This window comes from Lactuca serriola, chromosome 4 (genome assembly GCF_051521515.1).
Source record: "Lactuca serriola cultivar US96UC23 chromosome 4, Lser_US96UC23_V15, whole genome shotgun sequence".
Taxonomy (NCBI): domain Eukaryota; kingdom Viridiplantae; phylum Streptophyta; class Magnoliopsida; order Asterales; family Asteraceae; genus Lactuca; species Lactuca serriola.
Window position 1 is genome coordinate 310,268,976 of NC_136411.1, and position 13,741 is coordinate 310,282,716.

Here is a 13,741-nt window from a genome sequence, read left to right on the forward strand (position 1 = left end):
AAAAATAGAAAAAAGAAATAAAAAGGGTAAAATAGACATTTTAACATTTTCAGGACCAAAACCAAAAGAAAACCTTGATTTTGGACCATCCATGTAAGTTAGAAACTTTTTGGACCCTATCCAAAGTTTTTTGAATACCACATCGACCAATTTTGTAGTTTTGTTTTAATATATAAATTTCATAATACATTAATAAATCAATTTATTATTCCAAATAATAAATTCAACCACTTTCTCCAAAAGTCATCATGCCAAGTTGTTAGAGTGAAGGCAACCCAAAAGGATGATGCTACTGTCAAATCAAGCATATACCAATTTTAGTTATGGGCTTAGACACCTAATCCAAAAGTTATTTGTTCTGATCACTCAAACGACTCCCCGACGACAAGACAAAGGAAAAGGGATTGGAGAGCTGTCAAACTGGCCGAAGCAATCTGGAAAGCTTAGGGAGTCGACACAAACTTTGATGATTCTTTAATCAACTCATAGGCAATAACATGTATTAGGATATTTCCTTGTCCCCCAATAGGAGATTCCATAAGGTGTTTGAAAACATCAATCTACATATTTCGGATTCCAAAAGACTACCCATGGAGTTCGAGAGGATAACTCTTTTTCACAACAAGCATGGAAAAGAACCTGTAAATTAGATCTGGTCAAACGACACACTAGAGGCTGTCACCAACTACAAACCAAGATCATTTCTCAAAGCCCAATTCTTTAAGTATACTCTTGTGCGCTTTGGCAAAGAGAACTACAAGACGCAGGCTGACTTCCCAAAGATGAACCTCGAAGAGCTATTCGTAATTGTAAAGGTCTTCAATCATAAATTTGAAAAACATCATAAAATGAAGACCCCTTACCTAAGGGTTTGCACCTATCTTCAGTTTCTGCTTAGTGATTTTGCCACTATTGATGCAGAGATTAATCTGGTGTTGCATAAGGTGTCTAAGTCCATAACTTATTTGGTATATACTTGACCCGACCCGACATGGTCCATTTAGGTTGCACTTCACCCAAACTATTTATGGATAATTTTATGAGAGTTATACACATATGTTTATTAATATATTATAAGTTATAATATATTAATATGAAGTCATGTTATTTAATTAGTCTTAGTCTTAAATTAATTATGAATTAATTTAGAGATTAAAAGGAAGACTAATTAGATTGTGGGCTATTGGTTTTATATAGTGTGGGCTAACACTCATTTGTTAATGGGCTAGGCTTATATGGAAGTCCATGGAGCTTTTAACCCATGGATCCTTGGGAAAGGAAAGGTCATGGGTTATTCGGGTTTCACCCTAATCATGTACACTATATAAGCATGCTTATGTTGCATGAAATAGCCACTAGTGTGGTTTTGTGTGTGTGGCCGATTTTCTATGTGTGTATACACTCTCTCAAAGTTTTCCAAGTGTTTGTGGTGATTTGTGATTCCATTTGAGGCATTCACACTATTGGTGCTTGGCTCTCAAACTCCAAACAATCAACCATCATCAAAAGGTATGTATTTCTACTAGTAGTTTTATGATTCATAATCCTTATGCTATGCTAGTTAGGAAGAAACCTTGGAAATTATTATTTGCATGTATTTTAGAAGAAAACATAGATCCAAGGTTTATTAGGGTTTCATGCACACTTAGGAAGTGTTAGATTGCTCAAAACCCAACAGTGGTATTAGAGCCTAGGCTTGTTTTCTTGAATACTTGATGAAAATTGCTGAAAATCGAAGTTTATGTGTTGTCTGCACAGCAGACTCGCCGAGTCCATGAAGGGACTCGACGAGTCCAAGACAAAATTCATCCAACTCGGCGAGTTGGTTCATGCACTCAACAAGTTGGAACCCCAGACAGCATATCTTCGAGTTTTGGTCCTGGAATTGGTCTAGAATCATTACCTTAAATTGTTTTGGACTCATAAAACCTGTTTTTGATGTGGTAATGATATTTCAAAGTTATAATCAAAATTTCAAGTTTATATGTGTTCATATGATTCTTGAAATTGTTGATGTGGATGTTCATGTTCATATGAGTTTTGTTAGATCATAGGAATTATTTGCAAATTGTTTGTTAGTTAATTCTTGATCTTAATGTATTTTAATGGAATTCATAATTTGTCCTCAAGTTATGGAATTCCAAAAGTTTTTCCTTTTAAATGTTTTTTAAGAAGTCATAAGTTACACTTTAGAAGAGTTTTTCTAATAAATGCTTTTATGGACTTCATAACTTGTCCTCAAGTTATGGATTTCCAAGAGACTTTTCATTAAAAGTATTAAACACCTAATTAAAACTCATAAGTTATGAATATCCAAAAGTTTATGAATTGTTCAAAACTTGCCCTCAAGTTTTGGAATTTGTAAAGTCTCACACAAACTTTAATTCCATACCCTAGAAGTTTTAAAAGTTAAAATTCTACCCTTATACTATTATAAGATTAATGGTTAATTATTATATATATGTATAAGAACAAGTCGTTTTACTGTTAGTAGGCCTCATTCACGAAGCCTGTCTATAAGGTGGGTATAAGGTTGTTTCCTATAAAATGGCGACTTAATGGGTGTCCACTCTCACCCACCGCTTGCTTGATCGGTGGAGGGTCGTTAGCCGAACGGGTAGTACAATGACTTTAAATTCTCATTAAAAGTATAATGATTATTATAAAGTAACTAAATATTTTGTTTATTTAATTCCCAATCTTAGTTACTTTAGGAAAAATGTGAATTTGGTGCTAGCCCATGGAATTCACACTTTGTACCTTACCAAGTCGTTGGTGGAGCGTGTGTGGTTAACCGGCACACTAACTTGGACTAGTAAGGATCACGAAGGGTGACTTAATGTTTGTCATAGATCAATGGAGCGTGTGTGGTTAACCGGCATTTTGATTGGGTGATAATATTAAGGGTACCAAGTGAATTGGTATGCTTATTCACACCTTGTTTTGTGATCCTCGGCATCCCAGTCACAAAATTTGAGAGGGCACACTCAAGATTGAAACATGCCATTGAAAAGTTCAATGAATCTCAAAAGATCTAGGAATTTCAAATCCAATTAAAACCTAATAAATTATTTAGTTTCTCATGGTGGAAATTGGTGAATCGTCATTCGCCTACCTTCAAATATTTTATAGCTTGGATTACGGCATCCCTCTTCCAAATTATAAAATATTGTGTTGGGTCCTAGCCTTAATATTTCATATTGGGTGCTATATTAAGTATTTTGAATAAACTAACTTGATTTTCTCCCATTATAGATGTCTGGTTCAGACAACTATGATCTTCCTAAATCTCTTGAAGATGGTGTCCCTCAACATCATGCTTCACTACCAATTATTCTCCCTCACCCACAAGTTCTTGAAAAGTTTAAAGTCACTCAATCCCTATTGGCAAGCATAGTCTATGTGTGCTCACATCTTGGAGATAAAGTCACATATTGACAAGCCGGGAGAATTGGGTGTCAAAGTCCCGTGAAAATTGGATGTTCAATCACTTTCTTAGTAACATAGTGAGTCTCTTTGGGACTACTATGAGACGGACTATGACATGACCCTTAATGATGTTATCTATTTGCTTGGTGTTGTGGAATCAACAATGATTTGGAACACCAGTAAAGCAAATTTGATTAAAAGAACAACTTCCAAAGTCTTAAATGGACATTGACAATGGTAGCATTGGATATCTAGAAAAAGATTTCTCTTCCCAATGGAAAGGGATCGGCCATAGTCAACTCGGTTGACCAAATGGTAAAGAGAAAGGCTAAGTCTGAGATAGTCTCATGTGCCATTACCAAAGGGTCCGTATGTTTTATTGCCAAAGGGAGGGACACTGATTGCGAAGCTGCCATATTTACCTGAAAGATCATAAGATTGATCAAGTCAAAAAGTTTGACTCTACTTCAGTTAAAGTCCACTGAATAACTCTATTAAGTTTCTATTTGGAGATTCTTATTACATAATGTGAATGGGTCACATGTTGATGTTTTTAAGAATCAAAGAAAAGATAGGAAGCTTAAAGTAAGTATATGTTGATTCTGATTGCGAAGGTGGGTTTCGATCGCATGGTTCGGCAATCAGAATTTTGAGCTGTTGCTTAAGAGTTATAATATATTGCTTATGAATAGATAACAACAAGATTTTCATGTGGGTTGTAAGGATAAGTTTTTCCGCAAATTTTTAAAATAAAAGAAAAAAAGGGTTTTAATTTTATTTATTTTAAAAATATCCTTACAATGGCATCTGTGGAAAATTGTTGCTTATATGTTTCCAGTAATAGCAATATTGGAAAGTGGATTTGATTCTTTCATTTGTGGTAGTGTCTGAATTTACCAAATGAAGAAAGTTTTTCATCACCCAAGTTTCAATTGGACAGAAACTTGGAATCATACAAGTTGTATTGTATGATGAATGAAAAATTTCATATTTGAAAATTAAGACTAATTCTTTGATCACATGTATATGTAAGTCAATTGAAGGACTAAGGAATTAGGTATACTGGGTGTGCGTTGGTCAAGGTCCACCACAAAGATTGATTTGTCATGATTTACTAAAGATTAGTAAATATGATTATACTTATGAGGTTAAGTGTAATTCTGTAACATAGGAAAGGTTACAATGTATGACAAATGAGAAGAATCAAATTAGGCAGAAAGATAAAAGTTTCTCAAATCTGAAAGGATGGGAGAGTACTTTAGTATCGTATTTCATGATCATCTTAATGATTATGAAACCATATCACAAATTCTGTAACAGCCCGAAATCTCAGGTATTGTTTAAATTATGTTTTTGGGATGATTTAAGAGGGGACTCGGCGAGTTGGGGCCAAGACTCGCCGAGTAGGATCGCAGACTTGGTCGCGGGTCCGCGACTGGACTCGACGAGTCCAGATATGGACTCGGCGAGTCGACGCTGTTTAGCGGAAACCCTAACCGTTCAGGTTTGGGACGTATAAAAGGGGTCCATTGGCCGTCATTGTTCGTTTTAGCCTTCTGAGAAGAACCCTAAATCGATTAGTGCAGCAGGAGCAAGGATCTTAGGCCATTGTTGGTTATAGAAGAGTGGGTGTGCAAGGAAGAGGAAGGATTGGCTAAAAGAGCAGCAAGGGGTCACATTCTGAGGATTGGGAATAAAGAGAATACATCATCCAGGTAAGAATTCGTGTATGCTCTGCTATAATGATGTATTTATGAAATTAGGGTTTATAGAACCCATTTAGTGAATTGATGAAGTAATGCCTTGTTATCCCACGACTATAATCTTGTATTAGGACCTTTAGAGGTCCAGAAGGTCCCATGCATGTGTACTTCGGGACGAGACTTATCTCAGGAAACAGTTACTCGTCTGCATGGCATGGACTCGCCGAGTTGTTCTTCAGACTCGGCGAGTAGCTTGAAGATTTACTGGGACTCGCCGAGTTGTTCATCAGACTCGGCGAGTGGAGTCGGGGTGGCCCCGCGATTCTTCCACGAGGACCTCGTCGAGTCAAGAGGGATACTCGACGAGTAGAAAGGGAATATTCAGGAACTTGTGAGGACGACTAGACTCGCCGAGTCGCCATGGTACTCGCCGAGTCCAGTCGAGTTGACCGTTGACCGTTGACCAGAGTTGACCTAAGTCTGACTTCTTAGGGATAGTCACACTTAGATGATATGAGTGCTAATGAGTTATGTAATGTTATAGGAGGGTTGTAGCTCGTTGGTTTGTGCACGAGTGATTTCAGGAGTTGCTAGTTTTCAGCATTTATGAGGTGAGTATTCTCACTATACTGTACCCGGAAGGGTTTGACTGTGTGACCTGAAGGTCGGTTATGATATGTGATATGTATGCTATATGTGGTAAGTTATATGTTATATGTGCTATGTATGATATGTGGGCCGGAAGGCAATATGTTACGGGCCGGAAGGCGATTATGTTATGAGGACCGGAAGGTCAGGGCCTGGAAGGGCGTATGTGCGTAAGTGTATATTGGGGAACTCACTAAGCATTTATGCTTACAGTTGTTGTGCATGTATTTCAGGTACTAGCGATGACCGTGGGAAGACGCCGGCATGATCGATACACACTGAAGATGGTTTTATGATCTTGGGATTTTGAATAATTGTATTGACTGAATAATTAACTATTTATGTCTTGTTTTTAATGAACACAATTATGTTTTAAAATGAAAAAAAAATTTGTTTGAAAAATTTGAGTTGTTACAATTGGTATCAGAGCCTTGGTTTGAGGGATTCGGGTGCACCTTCGGGGGTAACTGAACTCAAACCGAGGATTTGAGGAAACTTTTCAAATAAAGGCATAAACTTTTGTAAATGGTTTTGTGGTAAGCAAGAAAGAAGCAGTGTGTACGATCAGTCAGCGCCCGAACGGTAAAGATCCCCAAAATACCTTACAATATTATATGATATGAATTGTTATGCATGCTAGAAGACTAGGTATTCATGATAGGACTAGAGTGGCCTGATTTGTGATGCCTTAGTCTAGGGAAATTGCCTATATGAGATGCTTTGCTAGTATGCGGGTAGATAGAGCGTATCAGAAGTAGAGTACTCACTATCCGGAGTTTGGGGAGGAGGACTTGGGATGAACATTGATGTGGTGTGGTCGGTAGTATTGGGCCCGTACTACCGAGGACACCGGGTCAGTGGGAGGCCCAAGTAAGAATCCCTGGATATTTGGGACTGAGTAGGGTGCGTATCGAGTACGATTATACTCGATAGAATCTCTGATAGTTTTATGTTGTATTTCAGAGATATCATGGTTAGACCGCGTCACGGAGCAAGTACGAGCGGTGTGAGTGACGAGGATATTCGTCAGATGATCCACGAGGAGGTGGCGGCGGCGATCCGGGCTGAGATCCCGGAGATGTTTGGGTCTATCAAGACCACCCTGATGGAGACGTTCGACGAGCGGTACGCCGCATTGACTGAGGCTGCAACCGCTGCAGCTACCGCAGCTGTGGCCGCTGCTAGGCCACAGGGGGGTGATTCATTGCTGTTCCGAGAGTTCAGCAACACGAAGCCACCAGAGTTCGATGGGACGCAGGATCCGATTGCTGCGATGAGGTGGATCGCAGATATAGAGGGGTGCTTCTACACTTGTTCATGCCCGGAGCACCTGAGGGTACGGTTTGCTTTGAACCAGCTCCGTCTGGGAGCAAAGGACTGGTGGAAGTTCGTGACGGCGAACTTCACTTTGGCAGAGACTGCGGCAGTGACATGGGAGGGGTTTACTACCATGTTCAGGGAGGAGTACGTTCCCCCGGTGGAGCGGGAACGATTAGTTCAGGAGTTCTTAACCCTCAAGCAGGGTACTGATTCGGTGGCGGCGATCACGCGGAAGTTCCATGAGAGGGCGATGTTTTGCCCCGAGCTAGTGGCCACAGAGCAGGCTCGGATGAGCCGGTACTTGGGTGTTCTGAGGAGGGAGATCCGGGAGTTTGTGTCAAACTCCACTTATCATACCTTTACTGAGCTTCAGGCGAATGCCAGGAAGCGTGAGATCGAGTTAGACACTCAGGCCAGGGAGGAGGCCGAGTCTCAGCAGGCAGACCGGCGGCCGGCTCAGTCTCAGCCGGCAGCCAAGCGGATCAAGTCCGCCGATTCGAGGACGGGAGGTTCGAAGAACCGCACTTGCGTAAAGTGCGGCAAGGGTCACGATGGGGCGTGTCGAGCCGGTGCCTGCTACAAGTGCGGCAAGGAGGGGCACATTGCTAGGGAGTGCCCCAAGGGGTTTATGGTTTGCTTCCATTGCAACCAGACCGGCCATCGAAAGGCCGAGTGTCCGCAGCTCCGTCAGGGATCTGCACCTGTTGCCAGGACTACTGAGACTCGACCGGTGAAGGTCGAGGCCCCGAGGGCTCGTGGGTGAGCCTTTCAGCTGACTGCGGAGGAGGTCCGCGCTGCGCCCGATGTTGTGGCAGGTATGTTGTAATTCGTGTAATTATTTTAATGTCAATATGTTATGCTTATGTTATTATGCGCGTAGGTACTTTCCTTGTGAACTCTGTGCCTGCTTTAGTGTTATTTGACTCGGGTGCGAGTAGGTCCTTTGTGTCCTTAGCCTTTAGTCAGCAGATTGGCGTTAGTCGTGAGTCGTTGAGTCGACCTTTGAGAGTTTCTATAGCTGACGAGAAAGTGATTCGTGCTACGGAGGTTCTTCGGGGATGTGTACTAGAGATTTTCGGGGTTGAATTCCCGATTGACCTGATTCCTATTGCGATGGGGGATGTCTGTGTTATCGTGGGCATGGATTGGTTGAGCCGATTCGGCGTTGTCATCGACTGCGAACGTCAGTTGGTGACCATACGAGACCATAGTGGGGGAGTTCTTTCGGTGTACGGTGAGGGCACTCGTTCAGGATCAGCTTTTTGTTCGGCCGCTAGGGCGAGGCAGTGTCTACAGCAGGGCTGTAAGGGTTTTGTGGCGTATGTGATGGACACGCGGGAGGTTTCCGAGAGACCGAAGTCAATTAAGGAGGTCCCTGTGGTGCGTGAGTTTTCAGATGTTTTTCCCGAGGAACTACCGGGAGTACCTCCTGTGAGGCAAGTAGAGTTTGGTATCGATCTGGTTCCGGGGGCTGCGCCTATTGCTAAAGTGCCCTATCGTCTTGCACCTCCAGAGATGCAAAAGTTGTCCTCGGAACTCCAGGAGTTGCTGGGAAAGGGATTCATTCGGCCGAGCAGCTCGCCATGGGGAGCACCTATTCTGTTCGTCAAGAAGAAGGATGGTTCACACCGGATGTGCATTGATTACCGGGAGTTGAACAAGCTAACGGTCAAGAACCGTTACCCGTTGCCGAGGATCGATGATTTATTCGATCAGTTGCAGGGAGCATCTTGGTTTTCCAAGATCGATCTGAGATCAGGATACCATCAGGTGAGGGTGCGGGAAGAGGACGTCCAGAAGACAGCGTTCAGGACGCGATATGGGCATTATGAGTTTGTGGTGATGCCTTTTGGACTCACCAATGCCCCGGCTGTGTTCATGGATCTCATGAACAGGGTATGCAGGCCGATGTTGGATCGGTCAGTGATTGTATTTATCGACGACATTCTGGTGTATTCGAGGTCTAGAGAGCAGCATGAGGAGCATTTGAGGGAGGTCCTTGAGGTATTGAGGTCGGAGAAGCTTTATGCAAAGTTCTCCAAATGTGACTTCTGGTTATGGGAGGTCCAGTTCCTAGGACATGTGGTTAATCAGAAGGGGATATTAGTCGATCCGGCCAAGGTTGAGGCGGTGATGAGTTGGGAGATGCCGAAATCACCCTCTGAGATCAGGAGTTTCCTTGGGTTGGCAGGGTATTATCGGAGATTTATCAAGGATTTCTCCAAGATCGCAGTGCCACTCACCAGATTGACCCGGAAGGGTGTTGCATTCTCATGGGGGCCCGAGCAGCAGACCTCCTTTGAGACACTTCGCCAGAGATTGTGCGAAGCCCCGGTTTTAGTTCTCCCAGAAGGGATGGAAGATTTCGTGGTATATTGCGACGCATCGATTTCGGGATTGGGTGCAGTGTTGATGCAGAGGGGTCATGTGATAGCTTATGCATCGAGGCAGCTGAAGCCTCATGAGGCGAGATATCCCACGCATGATTTGGAGTTGGGGGCAGTAGTGTTCGCTCTCAAAATTTGGCGTCACTACTTGTATGGGGTTCGATGTACGATATATACGGACCATAAGAGTTTGAAGTATTTGATGGATCAACCCAACCTAAATATGCGTCAGAGGAGATGGTTGGATGTGGTCAAGGATTATGATTGCGAGATCCTGTACCACCCAGGCAAGGCTAATGTGGTAGCCGATGCATTGAGTCGCAGGGCGGAGAGCACTCCATTGCGAGATGTATGCTTGAGACTGACTGTGATGACTCCAGTGTTGGACGCTATTCGTGGAGCCCAGGCAGAGGCTGTACGACCAGAAATGCGGAGGAAAGAGCGGGTTGTGGGGTTAATCTCAGAGTTTGTCAAGGATAGTCGAGGCCTTATGACGTTTCAGGGTCGGATTTGGGTACCGTTCGTGGGCGGTACACGTATTACATTGATGGAAGAGGCTCATAAATCGAAATTCTCGATCCATCCCGGTGCTACAAAGATGTATTTGGATTTAAGGAAGGAATATTGGTGGCCCTGTATGAAGAGGGACGTAGCATGGTTCGTTGAGAGGTGCTTGACCTGCCGTAGGGTTAAGGCCGAGCACCAGAGACCGCATGGCAAGTTGCAGCCATTGGAGATCCCCGAGTGGAAGTGGGAACAGATCACTATGGACTTTATCACCAAATTGCCAAGGACTGCTAGGGGAGTTGACGCAATTTGGGTGATTGTGGATAGGTTGACAAAGAGTGCACACTTCCTTGCCATCAGTGAGAGTTCTTCAGCGGAAAAGTTGGCGGAGATATACGTGAAAGAGGTGGTGTCTCGGCACGGGGTGCCGATCTCGATTGTGTCAGACCGCGATGTGCGCTTCACTTCCAGGTTCTGGAAGAAATTCCATGAGGAGCTGGGTACTAAATTGCATTTTAGTACCGCATACCATCCCCAGACAGACGGTCAGAGCGAGCGGACGATTCAGACGCTGGAGGACATGCTCCGAGCGTGTGTGTTAGACTTCGGGGGTAGCTGGGATGCGTATTTACCATTGGCGGAGTTCTCCTACAACAACAGCCACCATTCGAGCATTGGTATGCCGCCTTTCGAGCTGTTGTATGGTAGGAGGTGTCGGACTCCCATTTGCTGGGGAGAGGTGGGACAGAGAGTGATGGGCAGCACGGAGATCATACTCCAGACGACAGAACAGATTCAACAAGTGAGACAAAGATTATTGACTGCCCAGAGCAGACAGAAGAGTTATGCAGACAGGCGCCGATCCGAGCTTGAATTTCAGGTCGGCGACTTCGTTCTCCTGAAGGTCTCTCCTTGGAAAGGAGTGATTCGGTTAAGAAAGAGAGGCAAGTTGGGGCCCCGGTATATTGGGCCATTTCGTGTGATTGCAAGGATAGGTCGGGTAGCCTATCGGTTGGAGTTACCAGCGGAGTTAGGTCAGATCCATGACACTTTTCATGTGTCGCAGTTGAGAAAGTGCATAGCCGATGAGTCGGCAGTGGTTCCATTGGAGGATATTCAGGTGGATGCGAGCCTGAATTACGCGGAGAGACCAGTGGCGATCAGAGATCGGAAGATCAAGGTTCTGAGGAACAAGGAGGTACCCTTGGTGTTGGTTCAATGGCAGCACCGTAAGGGATCGGAAATGACTTGGGAACCGGAACGCGAGATGCGGGGGCAGCATCCGGAGCTATTTGCGGAGTGAGACTTCGAGGACGAAGTCTAATCCAAGTGAGGGAGAGTTGTAACAGCCCGAAATCTCAGGTATTGTTTAAATTATGTTTTTGGGATGATTTAAGAGGGGACTCGGCGAGTTGGGGCCAAGACTCGCCGAGTAGGATCGCAGACTTGGTCGCGGGTCCGCGACTGGACTCGACGAGTCCAGATATGGACTCGGCGAGTCGACGCTGTTTAGCGGAAACCCTAACCGTTCAGGTTTGGGACGTATAAAAGGGGTCCATTGGCCGTCATTGTTCGTTTTAGCCTTCTGAGAAGAACCCTAAATCGATTAGTGCAGCAGGAGCAAGGATCTTAGGCCATTGTTGGTTATAGAAGAGTGGGTGTGCAAGGAAGAGGAAGGATTGGCTAAAAGAGCAGCAAGGGGTCACATTCTGAGGATTGGGAATAAAGAGAATACATCATCCAGGTAAGAATTCGTGTATGCTCTGCTATAATGATGTATTTATGAAATTAGGGTTTATAGAACCCATTTAGTGAATTGATGAAGTAATGCCTTGTTATCCCACGACTATAATCTTGTATTAGGACCTTTAGAGGTCCAGAAGGTCCCATGCATGTGTACTTCGGGACGAGACTTATCTCAGGAAACAGTTACTCGTCTGCATGGCATGGACTCGCCGAGTTGTTCTTCAGACTCGGCGAGTAGCTTGAAGATTTACTGGGACTCGCCGAGTTGTTCATCAGACTCGGCGAGTGGAGTCGGGGTGGCCCCGCGATTCTTCCACGAGGACCTCGTCGAGTCAAGAGGGATACTCGACGAGTAGAAAGGGAATATTCAGGAACTTGTGAGGACGACTAGACTCGCCGAGTCGCCATGGTACTCGCCGAGTCCAGTCGAGTTGACCGTTGACCGTTGACCAGAGTTGACCTAAGTCTGACTTCTTAGGGATAGTCACACTTAGATGATATGAGTGCTAATGAGTTATGTAATGTTATAGGAGGGTTGTAGCTCGTTGGTTTGTGCACGAGTGATTTCAGGAGTTGCTAGTTTTCAGCATTTACGAGGTGAGTATTCTCACTATACTGTACCCGGAAGGGTTTGACTGTGTGACCTGAAGGTCGGTTATGATATGTGATATGTATGCTATATGTGGTAAGTTATATGTTATATGTGCTATGTATGATATGTGGGCCGGAAGGCAATATGTTACGGGCCGGAAGGCGATTATGTTATGAGGACCGGAAGGTCAGGGCCTGGAAGGGCGTATGTGCGTAAGTGTATATTGGGGAACTCACTAAGCATTTATGCTTACAGTTGTTGTGCATGTATTTCAGGTACTAGCGATGACCGTGGGAAGGCGCCGGCATGATCGATACACACTGAAGATGGTTTTATGATCTTGGGATTTTGAATAATTGTATTGACTGAATAATTAACTATTTATGTCTTGTTTTTAATGAACACAATTATGTTTTAAAATGAAAAAAAAATTTGTTTGAAAAATTTGAGTTGTTACAAATTCATACTCTAAGGACGTCTTAGTGCATTGTTATGGCTAAGAAGAGAGGCCATGAATTGTTGGATTGGTTAAGATCGAGAAGATGAGTCATACTTCGTTCCAAAACAATTCTTAGAGTCATACTCCAAGATTGTAACATTGAGTGACATAAAGTAAGGTTTAAAACACTTATCAAATGTAGTGTAGAATGTTTCTACCCTTGTACATTTGAGATTGGTAAGTTGTGATGTCTTGGATGAGACAAAGACCAACTAAGACCAATTGTGTGAAGTGTTAGTCATGATAAGAATCCACACTATCCCTTCAATATTTGTTTTGTCAAGGAATGGTTCTTGACTGGGGAAACTTATATGTCAAGGGGACAGTGGGAGCCTTAAAGATCCCGAAAGAGTTTCAATATTTAATCAAGAGTAAAACCTGTAATTTATCACTAGCACACGACTTAAGGTTTGCAACCTATCGTGTTGACATAATTCTTGTTTCTTTACCTACTTCAAATAAGTTGAATTTGCATGTGAGTTATCAGAGTTCAACTTGGAAGCATTGGTGGGCCTTGTGCTACCAAGGTGACAAGAAACTAAGATTGAACAAGTTTAATCCATGTAAGGTTGAATTTGTCACTAATCTTATCTTGTGATTATGGTTTTGACAAATTCACATGGATAGGAACTCATACACTAAAAATCTAAGTGTCATAAGGTTTCTCTCCGATTCATGAAAATGATGGTGAGGAAACGCTTTCACTAAGTAGATTTTACGTAGATATCAATTGTGTTATTTTCATTTTCAAAAGTCGTTAGTGGAGCGCGTGTGGTTAACCGGCACACTAACATGGACTTGTGAGAAATGGCAAATGCCTAAGCAATTGAGACTATGATTACGACATCCCTTTTCATAGTTCTGAAAATTGTTTAGACACACATGTGAGCTATCTAAGAAAGGGTGTATG